Source organism: Culex quinquefasciatus, chromosome 3 (assembly GCF_015732765.1).
Source record: "Culex quinquefasciatus strain JHB chromosome 3, VPISU_Cqui_1.0_pri_paternal, whole genome shotgun sequence".
NCBI lineage: Eukaryota > Metazoa > Arthropoda > Insecta > Diptera > Culicidae > Culex > Culex quinquefasciatus.
The window spans coordinates 47,267,909-47,292,210 of NC_051863.1; the positions used below are offsets into that span (position 1 = coordinate 47,267,909).

A 24,302-nucleotide genomic window follows, 5' to 3' on the forward strand; every position below is an offset into this window, starting at 1 on the left:
GTTTTTCGTTTTTTCGCGTGCGTGTGTGCGTGTGAAGGTGCGGCTGGCTTTGGCTGTCCCGATGACAGTTAGCCAGTTCGATTTGCGATGCCTTTTCGTTGGGTCGCAAAATTTTTCGCGTCCGTCGCAGTGTGTTTTTCGTTTTTTTTTTCGCGTGCGTGTGTGCGTGTGAAGGTGCGGTTGGCTTTGGCTGTCCCGATGACAGTTAGCCAGTTCGATTTGCGATGCCTTTTCGTTTGGTCGCAAAATTTTTCGCGTCCGTCGCAGTGTGTTTTTCGTTTTTTTTTCGCGTGCGTGTGTGCGTGTGAAGGTGCGGTTGGCTTTGGCTGTCCCGATGACAGTTAGCCAGTTCGATTTGCGATGCCTTTTCGTTGGGTCGCAAAATTTTTCGCGTCCGTCGCAGTGTGTTTTTCGTTTTTTTTTCGCGTGCGTGTGTGCGTGTGAAGGTGCAGCTGGCTTTGGCTGTCCCGATGACAGTTAGCCAGTTCGATTTGCGATGCCTTTTCGTTGGGTCGCAAAATTTTCGCGTCCGTCGCAGTGTGTTTTTCGTTTTTTCGCGTGCGTGTGTGCGTGTGAAGGTGCGGCTGGCTTTGGCTGTCCCGATGACAGTTAGCCAGTTCGATTTGCGATGCCTTTTCGTTGGGTCGCAAAATTTTTCGCGTCCGTCGCAGTGTGTTTTTCGTTTTTTTTTTCGCGTGCGTGTGTGCGTGTGAAGGTGCGGTTGGCTTTGGCTGTCCCGATGACAGTTAGCCAGTTCGATTTGCGATGCCTTTTCGTTTGGTCGCAAAATTTTTCGCGTCCGTCGCAGTGTGTTTTTCGTTTTTTTTTCGCGTGCGTGTGTGCGTGTGAAGGTGCGGTTGGCTTTGGCTGTCCCGATGACAGTTAGCCAGTTCGATTTGCGATGCCTTTTCGTTTGGTCGCAAAATTTTTCGCGTCCGTCGCAGTGTGTTTTTCGTTTTTTCGCGTGCGTGTGTGCGTGTGAAGGTGCGGCTGGCTTTGGCTGTCCCGATGACAGTTAGCCAGTTCGATTTGCGATGCCTTTTCGTTGGGTCGCAAAATTTTTCGCGTCCGTCGCAGTGTGTTTTTCGTTTTTTTTTCGCGTGCGTGTGTGCGTGTGAAGGTGCGGCTGGCTTTGGCTGTCCCGATGACAGTTAGCCAGTTCGATTTGCGATGCCTTTTCGTCGGGTCGGTAAATTTTTCGCGTCCGTCGCAGTGTGTTTTTCGTTTTTTTTTCGCGTGCGTGTGTGCGTGTGAAGGTGCGGTTGGCTTTGGCTGTCCCGATGACAGTTAGCCAGTTCGATTTGCGATGCCTTTTCGTTGGGTCGCAAAATTTTTCGCGTCCGTCGCAGTGTGTTTTTCGTTTTTTTTTCGCGTGCGTGTGTGCGTGTGAAGGTGCGGCTGGCTTTGGCTGTCCCGATGACAGTTAGCCAGTTCGATTTGCGATGCCTTTTCGTTGGGTCGCAAAATTTTTCGCGTCCGTCGCAGTGTGTTTTTCGTTTTTTCGCGTGCGTGTGTGCGTGTGAAGGTGCGGCTGGCTTTGGCTGTCCCGATGACAGTTAGCCAGTTCGATTTGCGATGCCTTTTCGTTGGGTCGCAAAATTTTCGCGTCCGTCGCAGTGTGTTTTTCGTTTTTTCGCGTGCGTGTGTGCGTGTGAAGGTGCGGCTGGCTTTGGCTGTCCCGATGACAGTTAGCCAGTTCGATTTGCGATGCCTTTTCGTTGGGTCGCAAAATTTTTCGCGTCCGTCGCAGTGTGTTTTTCGTTTTTTTTTCGCGTGCGTGTGTGCGTGTGAAGGTGCGGCTGGCTTTGGCTGTCCCGATGACAGTTAGCCAGTTCGATTTGCGATGCCTTTTCGTTGGGTCGCAAAATTTTTCGCGTCCGTCGCAGTGTGTTTTTCGTTTTTTTTTCGCGTGCGTGTGTGCGTGTGAAGGTGCGGCTGGCTTTGGCTGTCCCGATGACAGTTAGCCAGTTCGATTTGCGATGCCTTTTCGTCGGGTCGGTAAATTTTTCGCGTCCGTCGCAGTGTGTTTTTCGTTTTTTTTTCGCGTGCGTGTGTGCGTGTGAAGGTGCGGTTGGCTTTGGCTGTCCCGATGACAGTTAGCCAGTTCGATTTGCGATGCCTTTTCGTTGGGTCGCAAAATTTTTCGCGTCCGTCGCAGTGTGTTTTTCGTTTTTTTTTCGCGTGCGTGTGTGCGTGTGAAGGTGCGGCTGGCTTTGGCTGTCCCGATGACAGTTAGCCAGTTCGATTTGCGATGCCTTTTCGTTGGGTCGCAAAATTTTCGCGTCCGTCGCAGTGTGTTTTTCGTTTTTTCGCGTGCGTGTGTGCGTGTGAAGGTGCGGCTGGCTTTGGCTGTCCCGATGACAGTTAGCCAGTTCGATTTGCGATGCCTTTTCGTTGGGTCGCAAAATTTTTCGCGTCCGTCGCAGTGTGTTTTCGTTTTTTCGCGTGCGTGTGTGCGTGTGAAGGTGCGGCTGGCTTTGGCTGTCCCGATGACAGTTAGCCAGTTCGATTTGCGATGCCTTTTCGTCGGGTCGGTAAATTTTTCGCGTCCGTCGCAGTGTGTTTTTCGTTTTTTTTTCGCGTGCGTGTGTGCGTGTGAAGGTGCGGTTGGCTTTGGCTGTCCCGATGACAGTTAGCCAGTTCGATTTGCGATGCCTTTTCGTTGGGTCGCAAAATTTTTCGCGTCCGTCGCAGTGTGTTTTCGTTTTTTCGCGTGCGTGTGTGCGTGTGAAGGTGCAGCTGGCTTTGGCTGTCCCGATGACAGTTAGCCAGTTCGATTTGCGATGCCTTTTCGTTGGGTCGCAAAATTTTTCGCGTCCGTCGCAGTGTGTTTTTCGTTTTTTCGCGTGCGTGTGTGCGTGTGAAGGTGCGGCTGGCTTTGGCTGTCCCGATGACAGTTAGCCAGTTCGATTTGCGATGCCTTTTCGTTGGGTCGCAAAATTTTTCGCGTCCGTCGCAGTGTGTTTTTCGTTTTTTCGCGTGCGTGTGTGCGTGTGAAGGTGCAGCTGGCTTTGGCTGTCCCGATGACAGTTAGCCAGTTCGATTTGCGATGCCTTTTCGTTGGGTCGCAAAATTTTCGCGTCCGTCGCAGTGTGTTTTTCGTTTTTTCGCGTGCGTGTGTGCGTGTGAAGGTGCGGCTGGCTTTGGCTGTCCCGATGACAGTTAGCCAGTTCGATTTGCGATGCCTTTTCGTTGGGTCGCAAAATTTTTCGCGTCCGTCGCAGTGTGTTTTCGTTTTTTCGCGTGCGTGTGTGCGTGTGAAGGTGCGGTTGGCTTTGGCTGTCCCGATGACAGTTAGCCAGTTCGATTTGCGATGCCTTTTCGTTTGGTCGCAAAATTTTTCGCGTCCGTCGCAGTGTGTTTTTCGTTTTTTTTTCGCGTGCGTGTGTGCGTGTGAAGGTGCGGTTGGCTTTGGCTGTCCCGATGACAGTTAGCCAGTTCGATTTGCGATGCCTTTTCGTTGGGTCGCAAAATTTTTCGCGTCCGTCGCAGTGTGTTTTTCGTTTTTTTTTCGCGTGCGTGTGTGCGTGTGAAGGTGCAGCTGGCTTTGGCTGTCCCGATGACAGTTAGCCAGTTCGATTTGCGATGCCTTTTCGTTGGGTCGCAAAATTTTTCGCGTCCGTCGCAGTGTGTTTTTCGTTTTTTTTTCGCGTGCGTGTGTGCGTGTGAAGGTGCGGCTGGCTTTGGCTGTCCCGATGACAGTTAGCCAGTTCGATTTGCGATGCCTTTTCGTTGGGTCGCAAAATTTTTCGCGTCCGTCGCAGTGTGTTTTTCGTTTTTTTTTCGCGTGCGTGTGTGCGTGTGAAGGTGCGGTTGGCTTTGGCTGTCCCGATGACAGTTAGCCAGTTCGATTTGCGATGCCTTTTCGTTGGGTCGCAAAATTTTTCGCGTCCGTCGCAGTGTGTTTTTCGTTTTTTTTTTCGCGTGCGTGTGTGCGTGTGAAGGTGCGGTTGGCTTTGGCTGTCCCGATGACAGTTAGCCAGTTCGATTTGCGATGCCTTTTCGTTTGGTCGCAAAATTTTTCGCGTCCGTCGCAGTGTGTTTTTCGTTTTTTTTTCGCGTGCGTGTGTGCGTGTGAAGGTGCGGCTGGCTTTGGCTGTCCCGATGACAGTTAGCCAGTTCGATTTGCGATGCCTTTTCGTTGGGTCGCAAAATTTTTCGCGTCCGTCGCAGTGTGTTTTTCGTTTTTTTTTCGCGTGCGTGTGTGCGTGTGAAGGTGCGGCTGGCTTTGGCTGTCCCGATGACAGTTAGCCAGTTCGATTTGCGATGCCTTTTCGTCGGGTCGGTAAATTTTTCGCGTCCGTCGCAGTGTGTTTTTCGTTTTTTTTTCGCGTGCGTGTGTGCGTGTGAAGGTGCGGTTGGCTTTGGCTGTCCCGATGACAGTTAGCCAGTTCGATTTGCGATGCCTTTTCGTTGGGTCGCAAAATTTTTCGCGTCCGTCGCAGTGTGTTTTTCGTTTTTTTTTCGCGTGCGTGTGTGCGTGTGAAGGTGCGGCTGGCTTTGGCTGTCCCGATGACAGTTAGCCAGTTCGATTTGCGATGCCTTTTCGTTGGGTCGCAAAATTTTTCGCGTCCGTCGCAGTGTGTTTTTCGTTTTTTCGCGTGCGTGTGTGCGTGTGAAGGTGCGGCTGGCTTTGGCTGTCCCGATGACAGTTAGCCAGTTCGATTTGCGATGCCTTTTCGTTGGGTCGCAAAATTTTTCGCGTCCGTCGCAGTGTGTTTTTCGTTTTTTCGCGTGCGTGTGTGCGTGTGAAGGTGCGGCTGGCTTTGGCTGTCCCGATGACAGTTAGCCAGTTCGATTTGCGATGCCTTTTCGTTGGGTCGCAAAATTTTTCGCGTCCGTCGCAGTGTGTTTTCGTTTTTTCGCGTGCGTGTGTGCGTGTGAAGGTGCGGCTGGCTTTGGCTGTCCCGATGACAGTTAGCCAGTTCGATTTGCGATGCCTTTTCGTTGGGTCGCAAAATTTTTCGCGTCCGTCGCAGTGTGTTTTCGTTTTTTCGCGTGCGTGTGTGCGTGTGAAGGTGCGGTTGGCTTTGGCTGTCCCGATGACAGTTAGCCAGTTCGATTTGCGATGCCTTTTCGTTGGGTCGCAAAATTTTTCGCGTCCGTCGCAGTGTGTTTTTCGTTTTTTTTTCGCGTGCGTGTGTGCGTGTGAAGGTGCAGCTGGCTTTGGCTGTCCCGATGACAGTTAGCCAGTTCGATTTGCGATGCCTTTTCGTTGGGTCGCAAAATTTTTCGCGTCCGTCGCAGTGTGTTTTTCGTTTTTTCGCGTGCGTGTGTGCGTGTGAAGGTGCGGCTGGCTTTGGCTGTCCCGATGACAGTTAGCCAGTTCGATTTGCGATGCCTTTTCGTTGGGTCGCAAAATTTTTCGCGTCCGTCGCAGTGTGTTTTTCGTTTTTTTTTCGCGTGCGTGTGTGCGTGTGAAGGTGCGGCTGGCTTTGGCTGTCCCGATGACAGTTAGCCAGTTCGATTTGCGATGCCTTTTCGTTGGGTCGCAAAATTTTTCGCGTCCGTCGCAGTGTGTTTTTCGTTTTTTCGCGTGCGTGTGTGCGTGTGAAGGTGCGGCTGGCTTTGGCTGTCCCGATGACAGTTAGCCAGTTCGATTTGCGATGCCTTTTCGTTTGGTCGCAAAATTTTTCGCGTCCGTCGCAGTGTGTTTTTCGTTTTTTTTTCGCGTGCGTGTGTGCGTGTGAAGGTGCGGCTGGCTTTGGCTGTCCCGATGACAGTTAGCCAGTTCGATTTGCGATGCCTTTTCGTTGGGTCGCAAAATTTTTCGCGTCCGTCGCAGTGTGTTTTTCGTTTTTTTTTCGCGTGCGTGTGTGCGTGTGAAGGTGCGGCTGGCTTTGGCTGTCCCGATGACAGTTAGCCAGTTCGATTTGCGATGCCTTTTCGTCGGGTCGGTAAATTTTTCGCGTCCGTTGTCGGTGTGCAACAACAACAAAACCCTATCATACCATTTCATCTCGATAAACATCGTAACTCGTCGTTCGCATAGTTAATCAGTACCTCACTAAACATCAATCATTCAAAACTCGTGAAATCATCTCAAGTTAAAAAATACACTGTTTAACCCTTCAGTTTTAATTACAAATGATTTTGGTTCTATCTTTCCACAGCCGGCTGTCTAAGACTAGACCATTTCATTTAAAATTTACCAACAGATAAACGGGAAATGTCTCATCCGCAGCATCCGATTGCTTGCCTTGAGAATAATACAAAATACCGTTCAACAAATGCTATGATTTTGGGTCGCATCATCATCTTCTATGATGAATCCTGACCAAACACCCTATCCTACTAACAAGTTTTCAGGTTCCTGGCGCTCGTGGGGTGTAAGCACAGAGTAAATCAGCTGCCCTAGTAGCAACCTGCGCTAACTAACATTCCGTCCCTTAAAATCGAGGTCTACAAACTGACATGGCGGGCGCCGTTGGTGGCCAATGACTGTTACCTATTCGCAACTGATCTAGCTTTAGCAATCATGGTGTTTTATCTTTTCAGCGCATTCATACATGCTGTTGATAAGCGAAACACCACTAGATCGTCGAAGCCTATAATCAGTAGTGCTGAAAGGATATTACGGTTCTGTTCAGCAACGGAGGGGCAACCATGGGTGATCTCTCATGCTCATGCTCATGCTCATGCTTATCAGGATAGCTTTCAATCGATCGCTAGCACTAGTTTAAACGAAGCCGTTTTTGATCGGTTTTCATAGTTTAAACCTAATTTACATTAAGCTTGATTTTTTTTATCTGCATGTCCATACATTTTTCCAAGCGTAAAATCAATAAAAATCAGAACATTTTGAAAATCACTTTAGATTTAAGAATTTAAAATTCAAGAAGAGAAGATATAAAAATAAGCAAATGCAAATGATCGAATACATTCAAGATTACTGGTTCTTCCGAGAATCATTAATTACCATAAACAAGAATTGTATTTTTTTAGCTGGTTGAAATTTTGTGAATATTATCGATTTTACAAAATATGAATAAGGTATCATACTGTTAAGAGATTCGTCAATAACTATTTCAAAATAACTTAAATTGCAAATATTTAAGACATTTTAAACGAAACAAAATATACACAAATCTGTTTAACTAAAAAAATTGCTTGCAATTTTTTCTCATGGATTTATTGTTAATTATTTTTGTATGTTGTCCAATTTGTCCTAAATAATTTAAGAAAACAAAACAAAAACATGTTTTTTTTTTATTTTGCCAAGGTTGTGCAGTTCTAATTGTATTATTGTACATAACTGTTAATGAAATCATACTGAATTTAAAAAAAAAAAAAAGGTTTTTGGTACTTTTTGCTTGTCATATGAAGAATAAAAAACAAAAATCTTTTTTCTTTAATCCTCTACTGCCAAATTTTTTTTCAATTTTTTTATTATTATCGTGTTCAGGAGGCAACTTGAGCAACTTTTGTTCTACGAAAAATTTTACTTCTCATTTTTAGTATTTTATTTAGCATTTATCTTGTTAAGTTTATGTTTGTTTTTGGTAGTATTTGGCATATTCTACCAACTCCTATCATTACATTTTGCCTTTCTAATTTTTCATGTTTTTAAGTCACTTTTTCAATTTTTTGCTTGTTTTTCACATTTTCTGCTATAAAATGGCATCATTATCATTTAAATTGTTAAAAAATGCGTAGAGGCATATTCTGGGAAACTAGAAAAATTACTGCATACTCCTTTTTACTTAAAATATAGGAAATGTTAGTAAAAAACACAGCCAAAGTTGATTCTTAAAAAATGACAATTTTAAAAACATTGGCAAAGTCACATATAACAAGCAAAATTTCCAACCCATACATTTTCTTAAATTTTAAGAGTTCTTCTTTTCAATGCTTTTTAATTAACGGTGCACATCAACCAGAGCTTTTGCACCAAGATTTTTGTTACAGATATTTTAGTATTTTCGAAGCTATGGGAACTATCCATATATTTTTTTATTCATACCCTAACGTACTGTCTATTAAGCGATTTACAACAAAATTTGCCTATTTTTACAATCAGATTGTTGCAGGATTGGGTCAATTTTGAAATAAGAAGACAACAACTTCCTTGGTTGCTGTGCACCCTTAAAGATCAAAAATTGATTGAAAAATGGATTTTGGCGAGGGTTATTTAGGAGGATGTAACAAAAATGACATTTTAGCGGGCATTCAAGGGTTTGTTCCGGTGGGCATACTAAGCCCAAACCCAAAATATGTCCTTAATTGGACGTAACAGGAGCTGGCGCTTTGCATTTGAATTTTATATGGCGCTTTGCATTTGAATTTTATATGGGACGGGTAAAAAAAGATTTTTTCAAAAATGTCACTTTTTGAGGCATTTTGGCCACCGAAGCGTTTATTGGCGTGTAGGCCAGATCCTTGCACATCTTTTAGTATACATAACATTGAAATTTTGAGCAACCTGGAGCTCGGTACAGACCTTCAAAGTTTGGCATTTTTTCGAAAAATCGGCCCCGGTAAAAAAGATATGCGTCGCACCTCGCGACGCCCTAGACGCCATTTGATTTTGCTGGGGTTGTAAGAAGTACAGAGCGGATTCGGAATGGATGCTGGATGAATTTGGATGCTCTCTAATTCAAATGTATTTGGATGGAAAAGCACTCAAACGTCAAAATTAGTTGTCAAACTGATGTTGACATTTACCCCATTATTCGATGATTTCCAAGTAGGGGGTCCAATTTTCCCGGGTTTTGAGTTTCCCGGAAAACGGAAAAACTATTTATTCCCGGGAAGTTTTTGAAAAAATCATAAAATCTATGTTTTCTTTATAGGTATTTGTTATGTTTTTCAAGCTTTAATGTTATAGAATAAGCTCAGTACTATTAATATCAATCTAAACAAGGATAGCAGTTTTTAAATAGCTTTAACAAATTTTTGTTGTACTCTGTTGTGCTTTGAATTTTATATGCAGCACATTTCTAATTCAAATTAAATAAGTATCTTATAAATATTTATTTTTAATTTATTTCTATATGACATGACTAAGGCAGGTTTAAAATTGGTTTAAGATAAAAAACAAAAATGACAACAAATAAAATGGTACCAATTTATGTAAAATTTAAAAAAAAGTTTAAACTTATAAATTGTAATGCTAATGTAATTTCCAGGCCAAAACTAGATTTTTGTTCAATTCCGGTAATTTCCCGTACAAAATATAAAAATTCTCGGTATTCAAGAAATCCCGGTTTTTGAAAAAATCCCGGGAATTTCGTGACGGGAATTCCCGGGATGAAAACACTATTGCCAAGCACGTGGTTTTGTGCGTTAGACAGCTGTCAGCCGATCCAATTCCAAAGACTTTTCTCAATATGCTGGAAGCTAGGCACTAATTCCAAGTTGTTTTTATAAATTTAAGCAATTCTGCGTGGTTTCTGGTAATCCCAAGTAATTCTGGGACATCAAAGTAATCCGTGGCATATTGCCAGTATTCCTGGTAATTCCATTTAAACTGGTCAGTAATCCTTGATGCTTGAAACCCTTTGGAAGAAACATAAAAGAGCAGAGGAAAACCAGTTTTCAAAAATCAAACAGTTCTAGAGTTTTTTTAAGGACCTATAAGCTATTGTTTTTCATATGTTTATAGGGCATTTAAAACAAAAATTCTAGAGTTGTACTCCCTTAACCTCCCATCCCCTCTCAGCAACAGAACGCTACGCATCGTTCGTTTCCAACCCAGCCTCCTAATTAAAACACGTTGCCAAGCAAAACTAACATCCCACCATTTCTGTCCTGGAACGCGGCAGCCCCAAATTTGCATCCAGGGAAAATAAAACGAACTATCAAACCGTAAAATATTCAAATTAGCATCGCTCCAAGTTTGCAACCACCTGAGCATGATTCACCATTTTTTGTTTTGCAGTTTCGAGGACCGCACGCGAAAAGCAGTCCCGTTTATCATAAATACAAAATACCGAAAACGAAAAAATAAAAAAAGAAACAGCTCGATTTCATGTCTTCCTTATAACCCTGTTCCCAGCTTTGCTCATCATGCCATCCAAAAGTTAAACCAAATTCGCAGCAATAAACTAATTTGGTCGGAAATGTCATACGAGATGTGCCGTTCTTGGGAGTCTCGAAAAGAACTGAAGTGGTTTGGAATCTTTTTATTGTTGTAATGTAACGCCAGTTAACTTCGTATTAAACCTATAAATCAATAGATTTGGCAACGAATCCAATATTCGTGTTATTTGTAAAGTTTCAGAAATGTCCTTTTATCATATTTATTCCAGTTTTGCTCAAATCAATTTTCCGATATTCGGTCTAAAATTTCAAGCAGACCGTGAACAAGCCCTCTCAAGAACCGTCAAATACAGCAAACGACAAAGTTTTAATCGATTTGCCAAAAATCTTGCCCCCAGGGATGGAATAATCGCGAAAAAATCAATTTCGCTTGCGAACTTTCTTCACCCGCGAAAGATAGAGGAGGCAAATCACGCAAAAGAAAATCTCTCCCGAAATTCTCCAAGAAAATCAATCTGCTTATGATTTTTTTGTGAATTTCCTTGTCAGCACCACTCAAAAATATTTATTTCACTTTGTTTACACGCATTGCTCAAATACAAAAAGTGACAGGTCATTTTTCGACGTGTGACGTTACACTTGCAAGTGTAGTAGTGAAAAAGATGTTCCGCCGAAAAATCAAGATGATGATTTTTTTAGATTCTTTTTACCGATCTTTCGTGCGCGAGAGAAGAGAGCCATGCTCCCTTCGGATTATTTCTCTTGATGAACATCCAAAGATTTTCTTTTGATGATGATTATTCCATCGCTGCTTGCCCCACTCCTTGAAGGAAAGGTGTCACATGAAGGGACCGACACTTCCAGGTGACGATAGAGCATCGGAAAAGGAGAAACTTTTCCAGACGTGCAAGTTTTTGATAAACGTGTATGAAAGGGTACAGATTTACAGATATGGCAAGTTTGACACAAGTGTGTGATTAACCCTTTACAACCTAACCCCGCCTTTAGACGGGCATCGATCTGAAAAATCGCCAAAAATCCATTTTCAACCAAATTTTCATCTTTTAAAAGCATTGGAAAGAAGAACTCTTAAAATTTTAGAAAATTTATGGGTTGGAAGTTTTACTTATTTTATATGACTTTGCCAATGTTTTTGAAAATGTATTTTTTTTTGGGGGTCAACTTTGGCTGCGTTTTTTACAAGCAAGTCCTATATTTTAAGTAAAAAGGAGTATGCAGTAATTTTTGTAGTGTCCCAGACTATGCCTCTACGCACTTTTTTACAATTTAAATGATAATGATGCCATTTTGTAGCAGAAAATGTGAAAAACAAGCAAAAAGTTGAAAAAGTAACTGTAAAAACATGAAAAATTTAGATTGGCAAAATGTAATGTTAAGAGTTGGTAAAATAGGCCAAATACTACCATAACAAAAATGTACTAAGCAAGATAAATGCAAACTAAAAATACTGAAAATAAAACAAAAAAACATAAAACAAGAGAAGTATAGTTTTTCGTAGGACAAAAGTTGCTCAAAATGACCTCCTTAACACGGGAAAAATAAAAAATTTCGATAAAAAAATTTGGGCAGTAGAGGGTTAAGGGAAGTCATCTGAAGTAGTGCCTTCACATGGCTGCGAATTGTGTTATCTCGAGTTTTATGTGAATTATGGTGAAAGTTTTTTCTTAAGTTTAAAAACGTTTGCCGGCTTTCAATTTAGGAAAAAAAAATGGTCACAAAATTTAACTTGTAATTCTTTTCTTAAATCGATCAGTCAACGACCTTCATGATCTAAATTCTCCTTAGTAAATAAACACACGCCTCCTAGGGGAAATCTACCCTTTCCAATCAAACACCTATCTTCGTCATATGGAGAGTTTGATGCTCGATTAAAGCTCCAAAAATACTATTTGGGCTATAAACTTACCAGCAACAGCACTGCCTCGAGTAAGCACGCAAATGTATGCCACTTACTGGCCAAAAAGATCACATTTAATGCACTTTTGATCATAATTTGTATTTTGCGAGACCACTTCTCATTATTTTGTTGGCACACACAGTGACACACACGAGAATCCCTCAAACGCTTAATGAATATCGCCAAAATTAACTTTTCACTTTCGCTTACTTTTTCACGGCGCTTAAGATATGAAATTGCTTCCAACTACCGGCAACATGTTCTTTTGATCATTAGTAAGGCACTCACTTGAAGAATAATCCCGAAAAATGTAATAAATTAGCAAGCGCCATCAAAAAAAACAAACGCGCCAAGTCGTTTGACGTTTCAATTTTCACTTTGCATTCCACTCGAAGGCTGAAGAAAACCGAGCGAGAGACGAAGGCAAAAAAAGAACAAAGGCTGGCCGTCAACACCACCAGCAGCACAGCCAGCGATGCCAGGAAACTTTCCCTATAAATGCCACTTTTCGTGAGTGTTCGTTTGAACTGTCAGCGCAAATGGCAACACTCGACAGAGTGTTGGAAGAAAAAGAACTAAGCCGATATTAGAAAAATGGGCGTGGCCCAATGCATTCGCCTCGATTAGAATACCCTTGGGAATTTTTTTTTGTTAAATGCTTGGTAAAGAAATAGAATAACTTTTAGTGAAAGTGAAAATAAACAGAAATGTTCACAAAAACTTGCTCTACTCGTTGGTGTACTTGGTTTTAGTAAAATTCAAGGGAGACTCTAGATTATCCAGCATCATTCAAACACGACCGCTTATTAGGATTAAAATGGGTAAATTTCCCCTAGTTCCATTACCAAACAGAGAAAGAAAAAAAAAACACCAAAGTCACGACCAAAGCCAACCTCACCAGACAGGGTGACGACGCTACCCCCAAAAGCCATAAACTCCTGCCAGCTGGCTGGCTTGTGCGGTGGGTCGGATGTTGTCATCCAAGCGCACATTATCTCGACAATGTCGTTCAACACTCAAACGAAGCCGAAGCTCCACCATTTTGGTCATAAAGTTGTAAATTGGCTTTTTTTCCATCTCGCGATTCGGTTTCTTTGAAACCCATTTAGTGGCTACGTTTTATTGGGCACTCCCTGGGTTGCCTTCCCTTCTTCCACGGCCTCTCCTTTAACGGAGATCTAGATGAGCATCGTTCAAATGTTAAAAGCTTCTTGACAAAGCAGGAAAGTTCTCTGGAAAATCATAGATATTACTGAGCGTTTTGAAACCGTATTATTGAATTAGCTTTATTGTTTTAGTACAATGATATAACGCATTTCTAATTTAAATCTATTCAATCTAGATTGTTGTCGTTAAGCAAATTATGATGAAGTTATTTCTTACCATTTTCTAGATGAGTTACATGAAAATTCAACTAATTCAATTATTTTTCAACAGCAGTTTTTAAAAAGTGTTTTATGAAATCAAATTTAAAAAAAAATCAAAAGGACTAAATTACGTGTTAAATGGGACCACTTTGGTCATTTTTAAGCTTAAACATAAACTGGGTACTTATACTCATCAAGCATTGGAAGCAGCGCGAGGGCTGTCACCACCAAATACCCGTAACTTAGATAAGCTTGATCATCATAATCCAAGTCTGATACAAACTATACTTTCCCATAATTTCGCTGCTTGCCAGCGGATATTCGATTGGACTACAATAAATTTTTGTACTTACAAATTATAACTAAAATATGTTTTCGAATTTACACTTCCGAAATCATCAAAAATCAATTCGCTGTAAATATTTGAAAAAAATGGTGACATAAGGTTACTGGATTTGCGTACAGGATTTCTATCCGTGAGTCTAATGGTCATAAAACTATTTTGATGACCTTTTGACCTGCTTATTTTTAAAGAAAAGAAATTTCACAAAAATATATTTTAGTTGCGACAAATATAGAAAACACAACAAAATTTGTTCAAATGAATACAAAATCTCAAAAATATATTTTGAAACTTTTTCAAGACCTGCTTACATTTAAAAGAATGGAAAACTCACAAAACTAAAACAAAAAATATTAACTTTCGACCTTTTGTCCACATTTGACCTGTGTCCTTTTGTCTTTCGAACTTTTAGCATTCGACCACTTATTACACAACTGTTTTGAGTGTTTTTTTATAGGGGGTGTTATAATACAAAACATATTTGATAATATAATGAATAAAAACTAACAGTTCAAAATGTCATAATGTTGAATATTTGGCCATTTTGAATTGATAGTCTTGATTTCAAAATATTTTATTTTCGAAAAGATCAGAAAAAACTCAAATGCTGCGTTTGTTAACATTGAAAATTGGAACATTAGTTGCTAAGATTTGGTATTAGAAAATGAGGAGGCTTTATGTTTAAGACTTAGAAAACTTCAATTTTCCTGCTTCTTCATCTTTGTCTATCTTTTTTATCCGCTATCTGTATTTCAGCAACCAGAGGTCAAATCTTTGTCTTTAAATTTGAAGGAAAATTTCAGAACTCTTCGAAAAAAATATTTTCAGAAATTAATACTTTTTTAAAATTCTAAAACTGATATATTTAATGCTAAAATCAAATTTTAAGTAGCTGAATCTCAAAAACGGCGCACTTTATCAAAATTTTTGTAAGGTACATTTCGATTGCAACTTTGATTGACTGTACAATTTAAGGTAAAAAAATGAGCAAAAATTCCAATTAAAAAAAGGCATTCTTTAAAAGTAAAAAAAAATACATAATTCAGCGACAAAATTTTGGTTAGTTCTTCTCTTTGACTCAAAAGTTTTTGTTTTTGCGAGTTTTGTTCCCTAAAACATGTTAAAATTGAGCTTTTGTGAAAAAAATTGTTTTGAAAATTGGCCATTTTGTACAGATTTTCGAATATTTACGTGCCAAAATTGAATGATGCCTTGTATGAGTGAACCAATGACACACAATGACTACTTTGGTCACAGCACAAAGCTTGAGCAAAATTATATTTAAAAAAAACTAACTTAATCCACCTATGTGGTTGATGCCTTCCTCACTTTTTACCAACAATGGGTAATATGAGTGGTTTGGACGCTTACTTTAGCTATTTTTTTTAGATCCAGAAAAAAAACAGCACACAGATATAACTTAAGTCAATACAGATTTGCCAGTTCTTCAATGTTTTTGACTCGTTGGAAAGTTCTTTTGATTACATAACTAACGATGGATCGGATGATGGATCCGGACATCGTTTACATACATTTAAGTGAGATCCGGCTTCAAAAAAGTACAAAAATATCACTTTAGTGGTCATAACTCGAGACAGGGTTGCCAGATCTTTTATGTTGTGGACTCGTTGGAAAGGTCTTTCAAATACCTAACCAACGATGTTTAGGATGATGGATCCGGACATCGTTTACATGAATATAAATGATACAATTGACCAAAATTCGTTTTTCAAGAATATAAATGTTTATTTTGACAAGCTCTACAATTGTCTACAAGGGCCCAAAAATGAACAAAATGGTTGTTAAAGAAGAAGAAAGTTTTAGTTGAATTATTTCAGGAATAAATTTTATTTATTTTGTTGATTCCGGAAATATTTCAGCCAAAACTTGTTTCTTCTTTTACAGCCACTGGTTCATTTTGTAAATTTTTGGGCCCTTCTAGATAATTGTAGAGCTTATCAAAATGAACATTTATATTCTTGAAAAATAAATTTTGGCCAATTCTATCAAAAGTCATGGGCAAAAAACGGTTTAAAAATGCTCATTTTCAAATTAAAATTAAATGAGTTAAACAAAAAAGACCTCCGAGATATTTTCAGCAAATGTACTTTAGAATGTATACTTTCAGATGCTTTCAAGAGCGAGGTCAAACTCCACCACCTTTTCAAGTTATTCACATTTCGAAATGGCTTCTTTTTCGACGTATATTGGCAATAACTTTTGTTTAAAAGGTCCGATTTTCGCTCTCTTAGAAGATAAATGTGTGTTTTGATAAGCTTGGTTTTAGATTTTGGTTTCGAACCACTGTGCATTGATCACACAAAAAAAAACTGTGGTATAAAAGTATCCTCCGGGATCATTTTTTGACAGTTCGACGCCAACGGATTATTTCAAGAAAATTTACCTCGGTTAACCAAAATCAAATTAACAATGCAACTCAGGCAAACCGTCCTCACAACACTTTTTTTTTGAAAATTTTTGTAGCACAACTATTTGGAACAAACACTTTGATTTTATTGAATAACAGTTTTTATGTACATTCCTTGATTTTTTTTTGAGTTTCCAATTAACAATATTTTTATTTATTCCTTTTTAATTCTTTAAAAAAAGCAAACAGCAAAACAAAATTTTTGTTTATTAGATTTTTTGTAATTTAAACAAATAATCAAAATTTTCTTTTTTTCAACACATAGTTGATACGTAAATTTCCTCATAATTCAAAAAAAAAACACTATTAACAAGTCATCCCGGACGCTTTCTCAGAGAACTTCCCCTCAGCGAATAATGTCACCGATTCGACGGAACTGATGGTGACAGAATTATGGTGGTGCTGCCCTGTTTGCCCCTCGAACCAACGTTATAATTCTTCACCGTCCATTTCCATTTCGAGTGGACTCGTTTTTTTTTGGTACCTATTCGATGTAGAGAGACCACTCTTGTTGGAGGCAGGAATCGAACAACAGCCGAGCAGCCGCCGTTTTCGGTTGACATTCGCCCGGGGTGGGGGCGATCTGCGAAAGTCCGATTCCCCGTTCGTGAACGTCATCGGGGGGAGCTTTTTATGGGGCCGTTAGTAACAGCTGATTAAATTTTGAGCGGCCCCTCGAGCAAGGCAGCAGCTGGCGGTGGGTTTTCTGGAGCAAATCCGAAGCGACTCGCTTCCAAATAAAAACGAGTTAAAATCAATCATTTTCGTTAAGAGTTGCTTTAATGCCCCGCTTGGATGACGCAAATTACCGGTAGCGCTGTGCCTTATTTAGAGCTTTCCTTTGGTGAGAAGAAAGTCGCACTCTAGTTGGATGGCAGTTACAAAGAAGTTAGTTCAGGTAAAGTCGTGTCTTTAATGACGCAGACTCCCGGATTAGCTGCTTCTTTCCTTATTGAATTGAAGCAAATCTCAATTAATAACGACAGCGGAAAACATCAGCTTTGTCTCAGTATCAAGGGTGGAGCTGCTTAAAAACTTTTGTTCTGAAACCTTTTAACGCGATTCGTGAATCACGACTTGGTGCACAGGATAATTTCCTGGTTCTGGTTCTAGGACTGTGTAAGAGAGTTGTAGATCACGCAGATGGGTTTGTTGATGAGAATTTCTGGGTTCTAAATGATATTATTCATAAGATTTTAATAGGCTGATCTTCAACGTTTTGGTTCTTGATTTATTTTTCAATGTACGATTTAAACGGATTTTTTTCTACGTTTTTCTTTTTATGTTTGTGTCAGAGATGGGTCAAAAAATAATATAATTGAAATTACAAGCCAGAATTTCAACATTTCAATTTATGAAAAACCATTGGAAAATGCATTATACACCCCTAAAGTTGATATGCAATCATTAGTTTAAAAAAGTGAGAATTGACGAAATATTTATTAGGCCGTTGCAAATATTTTTTGAAGTTTATGTCCCTCGACTCTGACCAAAGTCAAGGGGGGAGCAAAAAAATAAAAAAGTATAAACATTTAAATTACGAGCTGTGGTTTTAACATTTTAATGAAAAAAGTGTTTTAAAATGCATTATACACCTTTCTAGTTGTTTTGCCATCATTAGTTTCCAAAATATCCAAGTATTGACGAAAATTGTATTTTTTTGCGAAAAAAATTTTTCATAAAAATTCAAAACATTTTTAAACAAGCCCAAACATGCTAAATATTATTATCAATGCAGAAAAATGCATTTTACATTGTTTTCAGTTGATTAGACTTCTATTTTCATGAAAATTTTGAAGTTTTTTGGAACATATTTTTATTGCCCCCTGATTTTTCAGACAAATTTTTAAGGGGGGGGGGGCGACATAAACTTTGAAAAATATTTGCAACGGCCTTACTCGCAAAAAAAAAACCTTTTTGAAATTTTGTACATCGAATTCGAATCGAATTCAACAAATTTCAAAAGATATTTGAATTAACCCAAACATGCTTAAAAATAAATTGATTTCAGTTGATTGCACTTAAATTTTCATTGAAAATTTTAACTTTAAAAAAAATCTTTTACCCCCTGATTTTCGGGCCGACTTTGTAGAGGGGTGGGAACGACAAAAACTTTAAATAAAATTTGTGCCAGCCTAATTCAAATTGTTCTAAAATTTAAAAAAGAAAAACTATGTTTTTTAATCAATTTTTAGCTTTATTTCACATCTATCATTTACAAGTTTTAAAATGAGTAATTTTCCTAAGTTTTTACTAAGGCCTTTGCAAATTGCATTTTTGCCCCCTTTTTCGTTTTTCCGGAAAATCAAGGGGGCAAAAACTTAATTATGAATTGCTACAAATTCAAAAAATAATTTAAAAAAGGGGGGGACATGATGGGACACACATATTTGGACACAAATTTCATTTTTTTTTCAGATTTGGAATAAAAATGTACACGAATATCACTTAAGTGGTCACAACTTGAGACAGGGTTGCCAGATCATCAATGTTTTGGACTCGTTGGAAAGTTTCGATGCGTCGGATGATAGATTCGGACATAGTTTACATACATTTAAGTGAAATCCAGATATTTGTGAAAACACATTTTTATTCATGACTGATAAGTTCTTCATCAAAACTTCAAATAATTTAATAGCGACGTATGAGCCCCTAAACCGAATCGATTGCGACCAGTTTGAACAAAATTGATTAAGCCAGTCCTGAGAAAACTGAGTAAGAATTTTGATCACACACATATACACACACACATTTGTTCAGTTTGCGATTCTGAGTCGATAGGTAAGGTATACATGAAGGTGGGTTTACGACGTTTCTGAAAGTTGTTCACTTTCCGAGCAGGATTATAGCCTTACCTTAGGTGAGGAAGGCAAAACTAAATCAATTATCAACTATATGAGAGACTCTAAATTGTTTTCGATTTTAAACAAATGAAGCACTTTTAGACTTTTTATGCATTTTTAATTTTAAAACACACATAAAATAAATCAATATTGATAGATTGATTGATTGATAGATTGATATTAAGAATAAGTTTTATTTATTTTTTGCCACCTCTTGAATCTGAAACTGTATTTTAGAGTTTAAAATTTTGAGTCAAGCACAGTTTAAGGTTTAAATCCCAATTTTGTTTTGCTTTTATTGATTGATTAATTTTAATATTAAATTCTTAAATACGTACAGACATGCCTCGGTTTAGCACCGCATATGGGGGATGCAAAACCGAGGCGTGCATAACCGAGGTACAGAGCTTATGGGATTCTGGCTATATGGGAGACATTGGCTATAATCGTATGAAAAATCATGCAAACATCAAAAAATTATAGTGTTTTGGAATCGGGATGATGTCAGCTATCCATTAAATTTATAATTTCATGAAAATTTTCACAAAAATACGTATTTTTCCTGTATTTTGAAAATGCATTTTTTTTTTCTCTAAAGAAACCAAAAATATATTGTTATTGCTATATGGGTATCAAATGATCAGGATTTTTTCATACATTTCGAATTGAATAACAACATTTAAAAAAAAAACTCAAACTTTTCACAAAAATACGTATTTTTGAAAAAAATACCCAAAATTTCAGTTTTTACAATATGGGTATCAAACGATCAGGATTTTTTCATACATTTCGAATGTAATAACATTTTTTTAAATACTCAAAATTTTCACAAAACTACGAATTTTCGAAAAAAATATCAAAATTTTCGTTTTTACCATATAGGTATCAAATAATCGAGTTTTTTTCATACATTTCGAATGTAATAAAAACATTTCTTGAAAACACTCAAAATTTTTACAAAAATACGTATTTTCGAAAAAAATAGTCAAAATTTCAGTTTTTACAATATGGGTATCAAACGATCAGGATATTTTCATACATTTCATTTCAACAACATTTTTTTTAAAATACTCAAAATTTTCACAAAACTACGTATTTTTGAAAAAAAAACGCAGAATTTTAGTTTTAACAACATGGGTATCAAACGATCGGGATTTTTTCATTCATTTGTAAGTAGTTTTGTGAAAATTTTGAGTATTTTCAAAAAATGTTGTTATTGCATTCGAAATGCATGAAAAATTCCCGATCGTATGATACACATATTGAAAAAACAGAAATTTAGAGTATTTTTTTGAAAATTCGTAGTTTTATGAAAATTTTGAGTATTTTCGTAAAATGTTGTTATTACATTCGAAATGTATGAAAAAATCCTAATCGTTTGATACCCATATTGTAAAAACTGAAATTTTGAGTATTTTTTTCGAAAATACGTAGTTTTGTGAAAATTTTGAGTGTTTTCAAAATATGTTGTTATTACATTCGAAATTTATGAAAAAATCCTGATCGTTTGATATCCATATTGTATAAACTGAAATTTTGAGTATTTTTTCGAGAAACATTGCATTTTCAAAATACAGGAAAAATACGTATTTTTGTGAAAATTTTCATGAAATTATAATTTTAATGGATAGCTGACATCATCCCCATTTCAAAACACTATAATTTTTTGATGTTTGCATGATTTTTCATACGTTTAAAGCCAATGTCTCCCATATGGCCAAAATCCCATAAGCTCTGTGCTTCAGTTAAGCACTGGGCCATGCTTAACCGAGGCAGCTGAACGGTGCAAAACCGGGGCAGTGCAAAACCGAGGCGTGCAAAACCGGGGCATGACTGTATTTTAAATGCAAAACATTTTGACATGTTTTTGAAAACAAATATAACTACTTTTACAACAGAGTTAAGAATAACTGGACCAAATATATGATTTTATGAAAAAAAAAGATTTAAAAAAAAATTGAAAATATGGTCATACGAAATTTCAATGATTTTTTACATCTATTGTTTTAATTGAAAAAGATCCTATCAACATAGAATATCATAGTTTCTCTAGAAATGTTAAAACAAATTGCATTTGAAAATTTATTCTATTTTTTGGTATGGTATAGAATGCACCATTTTTATGTTATTGGAATTTTAAGGTAAAAAATCTCGAAAAATTAAAATAAAATCATTTAAAATAATTCTTTAATTGAAAACTAATTCAAGTGACAAAGTAAATTTCGAGGGCGCACTTTTAGCTTGCTAAACTAGTTGCGAGAGCATCCGAAATAAAACTTACAAAGTTAAACGATTGAAAAATCATACGTTTTTCAAAATAATGTTTTGGTAAAATTGTTAAAAGTCGCGATAGATCGAACAATAGATTTCTGATTAATGGTCAGGAACCAAACTAACCCCTTTCGTGAAAATCAAGATCGGTCAGGGCAACTGTTTTGTGAGTCAAATTGAAGTAAAATTACATGCAAATAAATCAGTATTCAACCATAAATTTGTATAATCATCTAAAATTCAACTTTTTCAAACATTTGTATGATCAATTTTTTCCTACTTTGAAATATATTACACAGTTCACTACAAAATATCAAAAAAGGATATTATGTGAGCATTAGCACAATGTGTTAATAACGAGTCAGTTTTTTAGAACGTTCAATATTTTCTTGGAATCTTCCAATTTCAATCCCAACGATTCGTTAGAAATTTCGAGCTAAAGTGACGTCTCATTCCAAAAACATTCACCGAATCCACTTCTGCCATATGCCGGTTCCAAAATTGAATCAACAGTCCAGACGAAGTTTCGGCAAGCTTTGTTATATGTTTTTCAACAATACTCTTCTGACCGCTCTTCCCTTCATCCAACTGGGTCACACTCCGTGCCTTGACTTGCCAAATGGTCGCGCCAGCCCCTTTTTATTGGAAAGGAAGCATCGAATAGCAGTAAACATTTCCTAGCATATCAATATCCGGCGCCGATACATAGTATAGACAATCCAGGCTGCCGGCAAACATTGGACCGGATATTTGTCCAAACCGTTTAGATCCCCTCACGCGGAGAATACATTCCTTTAGGGAAGGACTGGAACTTCAAGAATGTGAACTCTATTGGTGGACAAATCGAAAGAAACGAATCTATTTCCGGAAAAAAAAACATGAAAATCTCGTGAAAAATTCAGCATGCTGAAAATGTGCCTCACATTGGGTCCTGAATAATGAAACTATTTGTTTATTCTTTCTTCAATTCGCTCGGGCGTCCAAAGCTCGGCTGAGCGTTTGCTTGCACAGCTTTCGAGCTAGTTTTTCTGCCACTGTTTTCCTTCCACTTCCGAACTGAGCTGAGCTGAAAGGTCTTGTCTTGTCCATGTACGGCGGCGAAAGGGAACGAAGAAACTTTGGTTTTTCCCCCTTCGGGCGCAGTCAGGTGTACTGTGATTTACATTCTGCTTATTAAAAGTTCCTTGCCAGGTTGGCAGATTCCCGGGAAGACAACTTTCGACCAGAGATTGGCCGGCAGGCTTGCATGGTGCATTCAATTTTGACGGTGCACCGGGATTTTTGCTTTCTCCGGTAGCTGACCTGTTGTTGAGTTCCGAGTTCCGAAACTGGCAATCGTAAGCCATTTGTGGGCTCCGTTTGCACTTTTATTACTTCTGCAGAGCAATTTTGGCTGCGATCCAAGAAAAGGATATAAATTGGAGGGGAAAAAGTCCAAGAAACGCAAACAAAACGTGAAATATACGAAATGTTCAACATAGGATTGCTGCCAGCGGCGGCGTCCTGAATGCATGCCGTAGATTTTGTTTGGGACACTCTTGTACTGACGAACAGCACCGTAAGGAATGGTTTGAATATTTTGGCTTTATTTCTTTTTTTTTTGTTTTTTGTTTTTTGTTTTTTGTTTTTTGTTTTTTGTTTTTTGTTTTTTGTTTTTTGTTTTTTGTTTTTTGTTTTTTGTTTTTTGTTTTTTGTTTTTTGTTTTTTGTTTTTTGTTTTTTGTTTTTTGTTTTTTGTTTTTTGTTTTTTGTTTTTTGTTTTTTGTTTTTTGTTTTTTGTTTTTTGTTTATAATCTTTAATCCTACAGTGTTCGTTGCACTTTCCGGCAGTGACGTTGCCAAATCGATTTTATTTCTTGCCCGAATCACTCCTTATTTCTTTTTGTATGGTCTCCAGTCTCCACGAAGCCGGCAGACGCCGTGGACACGCCGGCAGTGTTTGAATGAACGGAAGGACAATATGTGTGCGGTGTCTTCGAATATGTCTGGTTCTTTTTTTTTTTTTTTTTTTTGGTTGATTTGGAAAATGGATCTTTTCGGGTGGAAATGCAATTTTGGAAGCCGTTTTGTGTGATTGTCAATTTGTTTAGTTACGGAGAGAGATGTTTTCGAAGAATTCTTTTCGTTAAATGGCGAATTGTACTTAGGCTGGATTGGTTGGATTTTTTGCGGTATTTAATCATTATTTTGGAAGGAAAAATTTCGAGTGATTTAACTAAGGCTCTTGAAAAAATAAATTACAGAGGCATCACCACCTGACATTAACCCCATAAAATGGTAATTAAAGTCATACATAATTCTGATGTACATTCATTTTCCGCCCTTGCAGGTTCCTTTCGAGATCAAAGCTCAAGGTGCAGACCACATTAACAGCCACCACCAGCAGAGCAGAGAATTCCTGGAGTGACGGCCACTTCTGGTATAACAACCCTTGGCTAATAACCGTGCAGCGGCACACTTGGAAACTCCCCCTCCATCCAGCAACGATTCCTGGCCACAGGTACGCCATACTTTCTGCAACTGACGCGAAAAAAAAAGATGTACATTTATGAAATATTAACGGAAATTTATAATCATGCCACGCCGCGGGTGTTCGCTCTACCGGATAAATGGAATCCCATACGTTAAGGGTGGCCAGAAGTTGAGCTGGAAAATGTGTGCAAAGTGCACCCACCTTCAAGTAGAGAGTGTAAAGTGCAAAGTGCAGCCTGATGATGAGGGTTATTTTAAAATGTACATTCACACGAAAAGGACCAAACGGGTAGTAAACTCGTAACAAACCGTCCCCATTGTCAAAGTTTCACACCGTAGCTGCTGCGGGAAGCTTTTATGGTTGCGCTTTCGAAATGCACACTCAGTGCAACGTGCGTTTAATTCACCCAATATGGGTGCACTTTTCCGGACGTTTATGTCTTTTGTGGGCGCTTAATGCTTGCGCGAGAGTGGGTTGCACTTTTGCATGGCTGCAAATGAATGCAACGATTTTGCTGTATAAAGTTATATATTTGATGTTCACGGTTCGAGTTCTGTCAACCTTAAAAATAGTATTTTTTTTTCAGCGTTAAACTGGGACCGGTGATGTAGTGGTAAGCGTTGTTGCCTCTCACCCCATGAATTTTGGCCTTCTAAAGGTATCGGAATATTAATTTAAC

The 24,302-nt window shown here is 38.4% G+C and overlaps 2 protein-coding genes across 4 annotated transcripts in view; one reads left to right on the plus strand and one right to left on the minus strand.

Annotated features, from left to right (window-relative positions):
• The window catches only part of LOC6054245, a 264,320-nt gene that overhangs the window by 157,194 nt on the left and 82,824 nt on the right, over positions 1-24,302 (plus strand). The window contains exons 1-2 of one of the 2 annotated variants that reach the window (XM_038265760.1): positions 22,994-23,321; positions 23,480-23,650. The gene's annotated coding sequence lies outside the window, so the exon portion shown is untranslated. Of the gene's footprint in view, positions 1-22,993; positions 23,322-23,479; positions 23,651-24,302 lie in introns of those variants that run through there. The other variant, XM_038265759.1, reaches the window with a different exon arrangement.
• Positions 1-24,302, minus strand: part of LOC6042032 (ornithine decarboxylase) — a 171,916-nt gene that overhangs the window by 121,477 nt on the left and 26,137 nt on the right. The window lies entirely within an intron of this gene.